Here is a 14901-nt window from a genome sequence, read left to right on the forward strand (position 1 = left end):
ATTCGCATTAGTTGCAAGTCTAATTTTTCCTGAAATTTGGATCGAATTCCACTTCATCAGCTTTGATTTGCTTTTCTCTAGTCATTATAATGGCCCTAAAAGTGCAGGAACGTGGTTTGATAGAAAACCGTGTGCAGTGACCAGGAACGGGTACACTGACGCCACTTATGCAGTGGTTCAGGATATGGGTGGTTAATAGTCTATAGTTTGTTCATGACGCCAATTGCAGCATGCGCAGGGTACTATCACAGGGCCCTCCCAAGGTGTTATAACGTCCCAGGTTAGGAATGCCAAAGTGGTGTGATTGCCTATAAAGTCTAGGTATGGTGATGATAATGGTGTCAACGGTGTCTCCTACCTGGGTACGGCTGGACTCCTGACTCACTTGCAATAAATTTTGAGTGTAGTGATAGTAGGAGTAATAGAGGAATTTTGCAGCAGAAATGATGTCCAGATCTTTAGATGAAGTTCAAACTTTTCTTCACTGAAGATAACTTTAATCCAAGCAGAATACAGCTTTGGTATTTGGTCCCAGCAGGATTTGTCAATGGTTAACAGGAATAAATCTTCTGCACTATAAATCTGGAGCTTGCAGGATAATACGTCTGCTTAGTAGCTCTGTAACTGTGGCAGGAATTTATCTTCTGCACTTCTCTTTATCTTCTGCTTTGTGGGGACTGGCTAGCTGATGAGGAATATGGCTTCTCCTAGGTCTCTGGACTTACTCACAGATAGTTTCTCAGGGAATGCTTTCGTCCTGGAACTCTGGAGGTTGTCTGCTTTCTTGTCATCCAGCTGAGGCTGCAGGGCTCAATCTGGGTATTTGATCAATGTCTCAACCGAGACAAGATCCTGGATTTCTTCCCTATACAGAGGGACTCCTTACACACACACCCTACCCCTAGCAGGGGGTGGGCTACACTTTTTTTTAAATAGTGTTTATTTATAGAAAGCATTTTAAAATTTACAAAACTTCTCCAAATCCGAAAGGGATACAGAAACGGAGACAGCCGGACAACAAGTCCGAAAACCAGTACTCATACAGCGATCCCTAGTCGGGAAATACATCAGAATAAGTCAATGGCATTATGTTGTTAAACAAATGAGCAGTCCCATAATACATCATGGCATATTTACGAGTACAGGACCAGACAACCATTCACACACACACTCATACATCCTGGAGTCCCAGAACCCTGCACATAAACTCAAGTAGTACCCTGTAACCACAGTCCCCAAATCTGATCGAACCTATCAGGAGTCCCTCTCGCTGCAAAAGTGAGTTTGTACATCTGCAGGTCAGAGTTTAGCAGTTGGATCCAAGAACCAAGGGTAGGGGTCTTTGGTGGTTTCCAATGCAAAAGGATTGTTTTCCTCCCATAGAACATAAGTAAACGGAGCAACTTCCTTCCAAATTTGGTAGGATCTATTTCTGACACTAACCCTAATAGACACACTATAGGAGAGAGTATCCCCGGGAGCCCCAGCTTTGAGGAGATAAAGTCACAAATCTTACTCCAGAACCTCCGCACAACCAGACAAGTCCATACCATATGATATAAAGACCCTCTCGAGTCTCGGCTCTCCACACCTAGTACAAGAGGGGTCTGGGAGCCTACCCATATGATGCAGACGCACTGGAGTGAGATAAACCCTGTGTACCCACTTAAGTTGAATGAGCTGGTCACGAGCGCTTATTACCGTGTTCTTCCAGACAGAGCTCAGTTCCTCCAGGTGAGACGCCTCAAGATCCGGGATGTCAACCCTCCAACGCTCGAAGGAGCGACAAAGCGGTGAATCCTGCATTTTCATGATTTCAACATAGAATGATGAAATAGGTTAATAAGGTTGTTTCACCCGGGCCACAGATTCAATGGGGCCACATTTCAAACACAAGGATAAGGATTTACAGACGTGCCTCAGCTGGAGGTACCGATAGAAACGCATAAGGGGCAAATTGTATTCACTGCAAAGGCTCTCAAATGAACAGAAGACCCCGTCCACATACAATTGAGTAAGGTATTTCACACCTCTCTGAGGCCAAAATTCATAGTCAGGTAAATGAAACAGTTCTTGCAGCTGCTTATTGTGCCACAATGGTATGTACGGGGTGGGCTACACTGATCTTGACTTTCTTCCCTATGCAGGGAGACTCCTGAACTCTATCACACAGCCTTCCCCGACAGGGGTGGCTGGCACACTGAATCTAACTTCCTTCTCCACCCAAGGTGCAGGATATGGGAACAGTCCACACGTCCACAGAGGGGGAGCTAAGCTGGAATGAACCATTCCAGCCTAGATACACTAAACTGTAACTAGTTCCTTACCAATCCATTGCTGCCACCTGCTGGTGAACATGCAAAATTACAAGGAAATTTACATTTAACATAGTTTTAAATGCACAGTTGTGAAGACATGAGCAAAATCATATCAGATGACAAGGTAAAGGCTCTTAGCAGATAGTAGGGTAGAGGCGTGTAGTAACACAACTCTGGGGTGTAACACGTGCGGCATGTTCCGTTGCGGATCCTGTAAAGCATGCAGCTTTGTATATATTTCCCAAACAATAACTTGTTCTGTGACAAATCGCAGTTATGTCATTAAAGACTTCATAAACTGTAGAAGTAAAAGAGTGATCTACATCTGTCAGTGTACTTGCCCAATGGATTCCATTGGTAAGCAGGGCCGTCTTTACTGCAGGGCAAAAGGGGCAGCTGCCCCGGGCCCAGTTGCTCCTGGGGGGCCCAAGCAGCATTTTACTTGGATTTTACTTGGGCCCCCTATATTTTGTTGCCGCCGCCGCCCGCCGGCCATGTAACATAACAAAGTCACGGTCCGGACTATAGAAAGAGACTGAGTGAGGAGGGGGCGGGGCCCGCGGCCGCTCTGCGCTCCGCTCTGCTGCCTGGCCTGCCTGTCTCTTTAACAGAGCAGACCAGTGGCTGCTGGAGCATGACGCAGCTGCCGCACAGGCAGAAAGAAGAAGGAGGCGGAGCCCCAGCCGGCAGCCACAACAAACACAGCCTGAGCCAGCCAAGCAACTAACAGAACTTACAGGTATTTGGTAGCCATGGGGGGGGGGGGCTCATATAGGACAGGGGGGGGGGCTCATATAGGACAGGGGGGGGGGCTCATATAGGACAGGGGGGGCTCATATAGGACAGGGGGGGCTCATATAGGACAGGGGGGGCTCATATAGGACAGGGGGGGCTCATATAGGACGGGGGGCTCATATAGGACAGGGGGGGGCTCATATAGGACAGGGGAGGGGGCTCATATAGGACAGGGGAGGGGGGGCTCATATAGGGGAGGGGAGGGGGTGCTCATATAGGACAAGGGGGGGGGCTCATATAGGACAGGGGGGGGCTCATATAGGACAGGGGGACAGTGTGTGCTTTCCTGCTACTACATCAACCCCCCCCCAGGGATCTTGGGGGCCATTAAGGGTTGGACTTTAACTCCTTGCTGCTGATGTTGAGTGTGCCAGTGTGTGTGTCCGTCCCTGTGTGTGTGACTGTCCGTCCCTGTGTGTGTGTGTGTGTCCGTCCCTGTGTGTGTGTGTCCGTCCCTGTGTGTGTGTGTGTCTGTCCCTTTGTGTGTGTGTGTCCCCGTCCCTGTGTGTGTGTGTCCGTCCCTGTGTGTGTGTGTCTGTCCCTTTGTGTGTGTGTGTCTGTCCCTTTGTGTGTGTGTGTCCGTCCCTGTGTGTGTGTGTCTGTCCCTTTGTGTGTGTGTGTCTGTCCCTGTGTGTGTGTGTCCGTCCATGTGTGTGTGTGTCTGTCCCTTTGTGTGTGTGTGTGTCTGTCCCTTTGTGTGTGTGTGTGTCCGTCCCTGTGTGTGTCTGTCCCTTTGTGTGTGTGTGTCTGTCCCTGTGTGTGTCCGTCCATGTGTGTGTGTGTCCGTCCATGTGGGTGTCCGTCCCTGTGTGTCCGTCCCTGTGTGTGTGTGTGTCCGTCCCTGTGTGTGTGTCCGTCCCTGTTTGTGTCTGTCCCTTTGTGTGTGTGTGTGTCCGTCCCTGTGTGTGTGTGTCCGTCCATGTGTGTGTGTGTGTCCGTCCATGTGTGTGTGTGTGTCCGTCCCTGTGTGTGTGTGTCCGTCCATGTGTGTGTGTGTGTCCGTCCCTGTGTGTGTGTCCGTCCCTGTGTGTGTGTGTGTGTGTCCGTCCCTGTGTGTCTCTCCCTGTGTATATCACCATGCCCACAGTGTTCCTATGTCTTGATGCAGCTGCTTCAGAACGTTCTGTGCGGGAAAAGAGGAAGAAGATGGAAGAGGAGGCAGCGCCAGCATGGAGTCCGTGCGATAGACACAGGGAGGCACACTAAGGACGAAGGTAACACTTCCACATGATCTACACTAGTGTTATCTGTGGTTTTACATAGGACTGCAGGTAACACTACTACATTATTTAGCACTAGTGTTATCTGTGGTTTTACATAGGACTGCAGGTAACACTACCACAAGGTTAGCTCGCACAGGGCGCCTGAACACCTAAGGCCGGCCGTGGCTGCGCACCCCAGCGCCAAGGGATGACGTCACTGATGTAATATGCCTCTTATATGTGGAGAGCGGTGATGTCACAGATGTAATATATCACCTATATATGGACAGCGGTGATGTCACTGATGTAATATATTACTTATAAGTGATATATTACATCAGTGACACCACCACTCTCCACACATAAGTAATATATTACATCAGTGACATCACTGCTGTCCACATATACCGGTAAGTAATATATTACATCAGTGACATCACCGCTCATCACATATATGTGGAGAGCGGTGATGTCCCTGATGTAATATATCGCCTATATGTGGACAGCGGTAATGTCACTGATGTAATATATCACTTATATGTGGAGAGCGGTGATGTCACTGATTTAATATAACATTATATGTGGACAGCGGTGATGTCACTGATGTAATATATCATTATATGTGGAGAGTGTTTATGTCACTGATGCAATACAGTGCTCCAGATGGCGAGCAAAATGGTCGCCAATGTGCCTTAAAATTTGCAGATGGCGACAAGACTTGTCATAGACTACAGGCCTGAGGTCTATTTGGTAGTGAAATCCCAGCGCAGGCAGGCGTGATGATGTCATCACGCCCGCCTGTGCCAGGACGCGGTGAGGTGTGCGCTTCTGCGTTGCACCATCCCTCGCCGTACCAGCAGCTAGTGAGCGCCAGTGAAAGGAAACAGGTGAGTATAAGATTTTCGCTTTTTTTTAAGGTGTGGGGGCCCAAGTAAATTCTTGCCCAGGGTCCAATCAATATTAAAGACGGCCCTGTTGGTAAGACATTTAGAGAACTCAGGAGCAGGATTTGCAAACACATCAATGATATTAATAAGAAAAATAATACAAGCAAATCATGTAATTGACTTTCACAGCAGTGACCCTCATGCCCTTAAAGGGGTTTTGCCACTTCAGTAAATAGCATTTATTATGCAGAGAAAGTTTCCATGATTACGACCACCCTGCAGTCCAGCAGCATGGTTGTGCTTGTACACTATAGAAAAAAAGTACCAGCTCCCACGGTCCCAGCCACCAGAGAGGATGACATTTTTTCTTATAGTGTGCAAACACGAGCACCACTGCTGGATTATAGGGTGGTTGTGTAACGCCCCAGAGTGGCATTACCACTTCTGCACCCTGCTTCTATCTCTAATGGGTTAACAAAACGTCATCTTATGTATTTTGTTCAGGTCCTATACACTGTGCATTTCTAATGTATGCAACAGACCCGACTACAAAAAGTGAAGTACAGCATACAATGGAAGCAAAGTTGTACAGCCGGACTGTCAGTCCAGCAGAGCCAGAGAGAAACAGGTGTAGCAGAGACAAGTTTGCCTGCCAGTTTAATGCTAAAGCCTGCTGGAAACAAGACAAAGCCTGGAACCGTTTTGGAGGATGTTTATGCAAAGTAAAGCTGCTGTTCAACTTTATACAAGGTTTGGACTCAAATTTCTTTCTTTCAAATCCCTCAATTATTCCCCCTATTTATTGCTTCGGAGCCAAAGCCTGAAGTACAGCAGTATCCAGGTAGGAGCACCGTGACACCATAAGGGGACATTTTGGGCCACACTACAGCATACAACTCGGGAATTTCTACATCTGGGTCGCATTATAGAGGGCCCGGGGGGAGGCGTCCGTTGCAGTCATAACCACGGAAACGAGCAGTGTATAATGTGACAGAAAAATGGATCCAGCCAGCAAAGGAGGCAATATGGATAATAACATTACATTAGTAAGTGCCTTGTATTAACTTTTTCTACATGATAAATGCCACTTGCTGAAGTGAGACAGCCCTTTAAGACCGCCCCGGTCAACTATTGGTGACTAAGAGCTATGTACATACAGTACAGACCAAAAGTTTGGACACACCTTCTCATTCAAAGAGTTTTCTTTATTTTCATGACTATGAAAATTGTAGATTCACACTGAAGGCATCAAAACTATGAATTAACACGTGTGGAATTATATACATAACAAACAAGTGTGAAACAACTGAAAATATGTCATATTCTAGTTTCTTCAAAGTAGCCACCTTTTGCTTTGATTACTGCTTTGCACACTCTTGGCATTCTCTTGATGATCTTCAAGAGGTAGTCCCCTGAAATGGTTTTCACTTCACAGGTGTGCCCTGTCAGGTTTAACCACTTCCCATCTGGGCCCTTTGCCCCCTTCCTGACCAGGCCAAATTTTGCAAAACTGACATATCTCACTTTATGTGGTAATAACTTTGGAACGCCTTTATTTATCCAAGTCATTCAGAGATTGTTTTCTCGTGACACATTGTACTTCATGATAGTAATAAATTTGAGTCAAAATATTTCACCTTTATTTATGAAAAAATCCCAAATTTACCCAAAAATTTGAAGAATTCGCAATTTTCTAAATTTCAATTTCTCTGCTTTTAAAACAGAAAGTGATACCTCATAAAATATTTATTATTTAACATTCCCCATATGTCTACTTTATGTTGGCATCATTTTGGAAATGTCATTTTATTTTTTTAGGACGTTAGAAGGCTTAGAAGTTTAGAAGCAATTCTTCAAATTTTTAAGAAAATTGCCAAAACCCACTTTATAAGGACCAGTTCAGGTCTGAAGTCACTTTGTGGGGCCTACATAGTGGATACCCCCATAAATGACCCCATTGTAGAAACTGCACCCCTCAAGGTATTCAAAACCGATTTTACAAACTTTGTTAACCCTTTAGGCGTTCCACAAGAATTAAAGGAAAATGGAGATCAAATTTTTAAATTTCACTTTTTTGGCAGATTTTCCATTTTGATCAATTTTTTTCTTTAACACATCGATGGTTAACAGCCAAACAAAACTCAATATTTATTACCCAGATTCTGCGGTTTACAGAAACACCCCACATGTGGTCATAAACTGCTGTATGGGCACACGGCGGGGCGCAGAAGAAAAGGAACTCCACATGGTTTTTAGATGCCATGTCCCATTTGAAGCCCCCTGATGCACCCTTACAGTAGAAACTCCCAAGAAGTGACCCCATTTTGGAAACTAGGGGATAAGGTGCCAGTTTTATTAGTACTATTTTTGGGTACATATGATTTTTTGATCATTCATTATAACACTTTATGGAGCAAGGTGACCAAAAAATTGGTTGTTTTAGCACAGTTTCTATTTATTTATTTTTACAGCGTTCACCTGAGGGGTTCAGTCAAGTGACATTTTTATAGAGCAGATTGTTACGGACGTGGCGATACCTAATATGTATACTTTTTCTCATTTATTAAAGTTTTACACAATAATAGCATTTTTGAAACCAAAAAATTATGTTTTAATGTGTCCATGTTCTGAGAGCTATAGTTTTTTTATTTTTTGAGAGATTTTCTTATGTAGGGGCTCATTTTTTGCGGGATGAGGTGACGGTTTTATTGGTACCATTTTGTGGGACATACGCGTTTTTGATCACTTGGTGTTGCACCTTTTGTGATGCAAGGTGACAAAAATTGCTTGTTTTGACACAGTTTTTTTTTTTTTTTTTTACGGTGTTCACCCGAGGGGTTAGGTCATGTGATATTTTTATAGAGCTGGTTTTTACGGACGCGGCAATACCTAATATGTCTATTTTATTTTATTTTTTCTATTTTTAATTTTTTCAACCCTTTATTTTATTTTTATTTTATTTTACACTTTTCGTCCCCCATAAGGTCATACAAGACCTCTGGGGGACATTTACTTCACTTTTTATTTTTTTTTACACTGTTGATTTCTCCTGTAACTGGGGCTGACATAGTAGCCCCAGTTACAGGACAAATACACCCCTAGAGAGGCTGTACAGCAGCAATCCTGCGCTGTACAGCCTCAGAGCAGGGCTGATCGAGGTCTCTGAGAGACCTCACACAGCCCCTGCACACTCCGGTCACGGCGGTCACATGACCGCGGGCCGGAACAGGAAGCGCTCGGTGAGCGCTGTGTCTGCAGCGATCGTGAAGGCAGGGACACCTGGGAACTGTCCCTGCCTTGTCTTAGGGTTGCCCTGCTGTCACTGACAGCGGGCAACCCGATCAGCAGCTGCACGATTAGCGTGCAGCTGCTATTTCTGACAGGACGTTTTAAAACGTGCTGTCAGAAATAGACGTCCACCCATAGGACGTTTATATCCTATGGGCGGACGTGAGGCGGTTAATAAGTGGGATTTCTTGCCATATAAATGGGGTTGGGACCATCAGTGGCATGGAGGAGAAGTCAGGTGGATACACAGCTGATAGTCCTACTGAATAGACTGTTAGAATTTGAATTATGGCAAGAAAAAAGCAGCTAAGTAAAGAAAAACGAGTGGCCATCATTACTTTAAGAAATGAAGGTCAGTCAGTCAGCCGAAAAATTGGGAAACCTTTGAAAGTAAGGGCTATTTGACCATGAAGGAGAGTGATGGGGTGCTGCGCCAGATGACCTGGCCTCCACAGTCACCGGACATGAACCCAATCGAGATGGTTTGGGGTGAGCTGGACCACAGAGTGAAGGCAAAAGGGCCAACAAGTGCTAAGCATCTCTGGGAACTCCTTCAAGACTGTTGGAAGACCATTTCAGGGGACTACCTCTTGAAGCTCATCAAGAGAATGCCAAGAGTGTGCTAAGCAGTAATCAAAGCAAAAGGTGGCTACTTTGAAGAACCTAGAATATGACATATTTTCAGTTGTTTTACACTTGTTTGTTATGTATATAATTCCACATGTGTTAATTCATAGTTCTGATGCCTTCATAGTCATGAAAATAAAGAAAACTCTTTGAATGAGAAGGTATGTCCAAACTTTTGGTCTGTACTGTATATATATACAAACCGGATTCCAAAAAAGTTGGGACACTAAACAAATTGTGAATAAAAACTGAATGCAATGATGTGGAGATGGCAAATGTCAATATTTTATTTGTAATAGAACGTAGATGACAGATTAAACGTTTAATCCGAGTAAATGTATCATTTTAAAGGAAAAATACGTTGATTCTAATTTTCACGGTGTTAACAAATCCCCAAAAAGTTGGGACAAGTAGCAATAAGAGGCTGGAAAAAGTAAATTTGAGCATAACGAAGAGCTGGAAGACCAATTAACACTAATTAGGTCAATTGGCAACATGATTGGGTATAAAAAGAGCTTCTCAGAGTGGCAGTGTCTCTCAGAAGCCAAGATGGGTAGAGGATCACCAATTCCCACAATGTTGCGTAGAAAGATAGTGGAGCAATATCAGAAAAATTGCAAAGACTTTGCATCTATCATCATCAACTGTGCATAACATCATCCGAAGATTCAGAGAATCTGGAACAATCTCTGTGCGTAAGGGTCAAGGCCATAAAACCATACTGGATGCCCGTGATCTCCGGCCCCTTAAACGACACTGCACCACAAACAGGAATGCTACTGTAAAGGAAATCACAGAATGGGCTCAGGAATACTTCCAGAAACCATTGTCAGTGAACACAATCCACCATGCCATCCGCCGTTGCCAGCTGAAACTCTACAGTGCAAGATCCACAAGCTCAGGCGTTTTCACTTGGCCAGGGATCATTTAAAATGGAGTGTGGCAAAATGGAAGACTGTTCTGTGGTCAGACGAGTCACGATTCGAAGTTCTTTTTGGAAATCTGGGACGCCATGTCATCCGGACCAAAGAGGACAAGGACAACCCAAGTTGTTATCAACGCTCAGTTCAGAAGCCTGCATCTCTGATGGTATGGGGTTGCATGAGTGCGTGTGGCATGGGCAGCTTGCATGTCTGGAAAGGCACCATCAATGCAGAAAAATATATTCAGGTTCTAGAACAACATATGCTCCCATCCAGACGTCATCTATTTCAGGTAAGACCCTGCATTTTTCAACAAGATAATGCCAGACCACATTCTGCATCAATCACAACATCATGGCTGCGTAGGAGAAGGATCCGGGTACTGAAATGGCCAGTCTGCAGTCCAGATCTTTCACCTATAGAGAACATTTGGTGCATCATAAAGCGGAAGGTGCAACAAAGAAGGCCCAAGACGATTGAACAGTTAGAGGCCTGTATTAGACAAGAATGGGAGAGCATTCCTATTTCTAAACTTGAAAAACTGATCTCCTCGGTCCCCAGACGTCTGTTGAGTGTTGTAAGAAGAAAGGGAGATGCCACACAGTGGTGAAAATGGCCTTGTCCCAACTTTTTGGGGATTTGTTGACACCATGAAATTCTGATTCAACATATTTTTCCCTTAAAATGATACATTTTCTCAGTTTAAACTTTTGTTCCGTGATTTATGTTAAAATATTCTAAAGTAAAATATTAGAAGTTGGCACCTCCACATCATTGCATTCAGTTTTTATTCACGATTTGTATAGTGTCCCAACTTTTTTGGAATCCGGTTTGTATATATATATATATATATATATATATATATATATTGGCCCTGCATGGCCAGTATGGGCCCAGGCCTGTGTATATGTGTATATAGAGATGGGTGTATGCCCCTTATATTGCACAAATCTGTATATACATAAATGTATGTGTATATGGGCGGGTATTATATGTGTATACATATATATATATATATATATATGCGTATGCCGTTATATTTACGAACATATCTGTATATACTTATATTAATGATGTACTGCGTATTATGTGCATATTGTATATATATATATATATATATATATATATATATATATATATAAATGCCCCAAATTATCTATATGTTATGTATATGTACTTATGTGGACCTAAATGCGGCAAGATGGTATATATGTACCCCAGGTTTGTGTGTCTAAAGGCTCATGGGCCCTGGTGCAAGAGTTCAGTTTGGACCCCCCCCCACCTTCCCTCATTGCTTTATGGCAAGGGGCAGGGGTGCACCTAGCCTTTCTGCTGTCTGAGGCAAAAATTTTAATGTTTCCCCCCCATGGCAAATTCTCAACCTAACCCATTCCCTCCAGTCCTACTGTTAAAGGGGTCGTCCTCTTTTTACTACTGATGACCTAGCCTCAAGATAGGTCATCAATATCAGATTGGCAGGGGTCTCCCGTCACCCCGGCTAATCAGCTGGTTTGAGGAGAGGGCAGCGCTCATATGAGAGCTGCTTTCTCTGCTCTGTTTACCTGCTTGCTGCAGCAATTGCAATGATGAGCAGGTAAACAGAGCAGAGAAGGCAGCGCTCGTACGGAAAAAAAAGCGGACAACCCCTTTAAGGACATACTTGGAAAACATTACATACAGCGCTACAGAGCATACAGGGTAATACAGCGCCACAGTCAGACCCATAATCAGACCTTTCAGACCCCGAATAAGACCCCCAATCACACCCTTCAGGCCCCCATATCAGACCTCCAGTCCTCCCCATTAGACCCTTCAGACCCCCATATCAGACCTCCAGTCCCCCCATTAGACCCTTCAGACCCCCATATCATACCTCCAGTCCCCCATTAGACCCTCCAGACCCCCATATCAGACCTCAGATCAGAAAAAAATAATAAAATAACTTACCTCTCCTGCCGCCACTCTCTCTATCCTGGGTCTCTTCTCAGGGCCCGCACTGCAGTCATCTGACTGCCTGCAGCGTCGGGTCAGAGTGCGCTCTGTACGTCCTGACGCTGCAAGCAGCCAGGACACAGCAGCGCAGGCCCTGAGAAGAGTGAGCAGGAGGAGGGGGTAAGTATGGCTCTTACAGCGCTTCTCTCCCTGCCTCCTGCATACTAGTGAGCGCTTTCATAATAGAAGACCTCACTAGGATTCTCTTTATAAGATGCAGTGCATCTTATAAAGGGAAAATACAGTGCCACTGGCAAGGGGGGCCCTCTGGACCCCCCTGGCTTGGGGGCCCGGTCGCAACTGCGACCGCTGAGACCCCTATAGCTACGCCACTGCTTATATACACTTAGATTTCCCCCAGTTCCGGGTGCCCCCCCAGCTGAGGAGAGGCCGACAACTTGACAATTATGTCCAGTTTCGGCTACTTCAAAGGACAGAGAATCAATTTAGATCCTCTGTCCTTTGATAACATCTCCGGCAAGGCCGGAGATGTTCTGCACTCTGCACTACAAAAGCGGGGCAACAAAGAACTCCCCCTTCCCTGTAGGTTGCATACCTCTGATGCTGTAATTACAGCAGCAGGAAGTATGCGGGCACTTCAAAGGTGGGAGATTCAAATAATCCCCTGCCTGGAAGGGCGTGTGTCACGGTGGACAGGATGCAAGATACACAGAATACCACCAAACAAGTGTCTAGGCAAGAAGCTGGGGATAAAAGTCACCTCCTGACAAATCCCTACCAGCTCTCCCTAGACTTCTATGCCACGTTCAGACCCTGAAGGTGGGAATAACGTGTCCCCGTGCTTAGGCTGAAGATACCCTAAAATCCCTAAGATGGTGAAGGGGGGAAAGAGGCAGCCTGCTCCCTCAGGACCTGGAGGGGGCAGGCGTCTCTCTAACAGCCTAGACAGACAACCACAAGAAAACAAAACCAACTTATCTTGTTACTGAGCAGGAACAGCAAATCCTTCCTTCCTCTGAGCCAGACAGAAGCTATAACCCACACAGGACACTGGGAGTGGGTGTAATTTAAACTCAAACCAACGACCCCACCCAGTGCACCTGAAGGGAGGTGGAAACAGCTCAACTCCAAAACAAAAACAAAAGGCTCCACAAGTGCTGCTAACCTGGCAGACCTCCGCACATAACCTGAGCAGGGCATGACAGCGAGCCAGGCGCCTGCAGTGCGGGAAAACGGGAGCGAGCGCAGCTGGGTTTAAATATCACGGCAGTGCTCCACTCACGACAGAAGCATGGACACCTCCATAAGAAGACAGCGCAGGCAGCCATGCGTTGGGCTGCGCTGCACTAGCTGTGACCCCTGGACACCCCCCTGAAGAAGATAGTGCAGGCAGCGATGTGCTGCGCTCAGAAGAGCAACACCCCCATAGTCCCCTTCCACCAGGAAGAATGCGCAGGCAGCGCTGTGCTAAAGGCAGTTAACCTCCGCACCTCCTGACCGCCCGGAAGGAAACACAGGCAGCGCTCAACGATACAGAGCGCTGCGCTCAGGAGACAGTGCAGTGACCAGGAACGGGTACACTGACGCCACTTATGCAGTGAGTCAGGATATGGGTGGATAATAGTTTATATTTTGTTTGTGACGCCAATTGCAGCGTGCGCAGGGTACTATCACAGGGCCCTCCCAAGGAGTTATAACGCATGTCCCAGGTTAGGAATGCCAGAGTGGTGTGATTGCCTATAATGTCTCTGTGTGGTGATGATAATGGTGTCAATGGTGTCTCCTACCTGGGTACGGCTGGACTCCTGGCTCACTTGCAATAAATTTTGAGTGTAGTGATAGTGATAGTAATAGAGGATTTTTGCAGCAGAAATGATGTCCAGACCTTTAGATGAAGTTCAAACTTTTTTTTACTGATGATAACTTGAATCCAGCTATGGTCTTTGGTCCCAGCAAGTTTTGTCAATGGTTGTCAGGAATAAATCTTCTGCACTGTAAATCTGGAGCTTGCAGAATAAGACGTCTGCTTAGTAGCTCTGTAACTGTGGCAGGAATTTATCTTCTGTGCTTCTCTATATCTTCTGCTTTGTGGGGACAGACTAGCTGAGGAGAACAAGCTGAGGACTTCTCCTAGGTCTCTGGACTTTACTCACAGATATATTCTTAGGGAATGCTTTCATCCTGGAACTCTGGAGGTTGTCTGCTTTCTTGTCATCCAACTGAGGCTGCAGGGCTCAGTCTGGGTATTTGCTCAATGTCTCAGCCGTGACAAGATCTTGACTTTCTTCCTTATGCAGGGGGACTCCTGAACTCTATCACACAGCCTTCCCCAACAGGGGTGGCTGGCACACTGAATCTAACTTCCTTCTCCACCCAAGTGCAGGATGTGGGAACAGTCCACACCTCTACAGAGGGGGAGCTAAACTGGAATGAACCACTCCAGCCTAGAAATACTAAACTGTAACTACTTCCTTACCAATCCATTGCTGCCACCTGCTGGTGAACATGGAAAATTACAAGATCCAAGCACCCCAAGCTCTGGACTGGCTAAGTATCCTTTACCCCCCTTAGAGCCCTAAACTACCCTGCCTAACCCCTGATGTGCTGCCCTGCCTCAGTATTAACCCCTGCTGAGCTCCTGTACCCCGGCAGACCTCTGGAGAAGTCCCTGTGTTAACCCCTTCACTGCTGCCCTGCCTCCTGTACCCCTGCAGAAGTTCCAATAGGGATAGTGTCTCAGCATTTAACCCCTGTACACCCCTAGTGTATTAACCCATGCAGCACTATTGAAGAGAGGGATGGGATAGGAGGAAGGAAGATGGACACAGCCAGCTGCCTATGTATCATTACTTGCCCTGCCTCCTATCCCTGTACCCCAGCATTAACCTTTGCTGACCTGATCCAACTC

The 14901-nt window shown here is 45.8% G+C and overlaps 1 long non-coding RNA gene across 1 annotated transcript; it reads right to left on the reverse strand.

Moving 5' to 3' along the window:
* Nucleotides 1–271: 271 nt before the first annotated feature.
* LOC121004725 lies at nucleotides 272–13827 on the reverse strand. The gene is made up of 3 exons (XR_005779821.1): nucleotides 13797–13827; nucleotides 8933–8937; nucleotides 272–376 (listed from the first exon to the last, which is right to left on the reverse strand). It is a non-coding gene; the product is annotated as an uncharacterized LOC121004725 (long non-coding RNA).
* Nucleotides 13828–14901: the final 1074 nt, after the last annotated feature.

This window comes from Bufo bufo, chromosome 6, assembly GCF_905171765.1.
Source record: "Bufo bufo chromosome 6, aBufBuf1.1, whole genome shotgun sequence".
Classification (NCBI taxonomy): domain Eukaryota; kingdom Metazoa; phylum Chordata; class Amphibia; order Anura; family Bufonidae; genus Bufo; species Bufo bufo.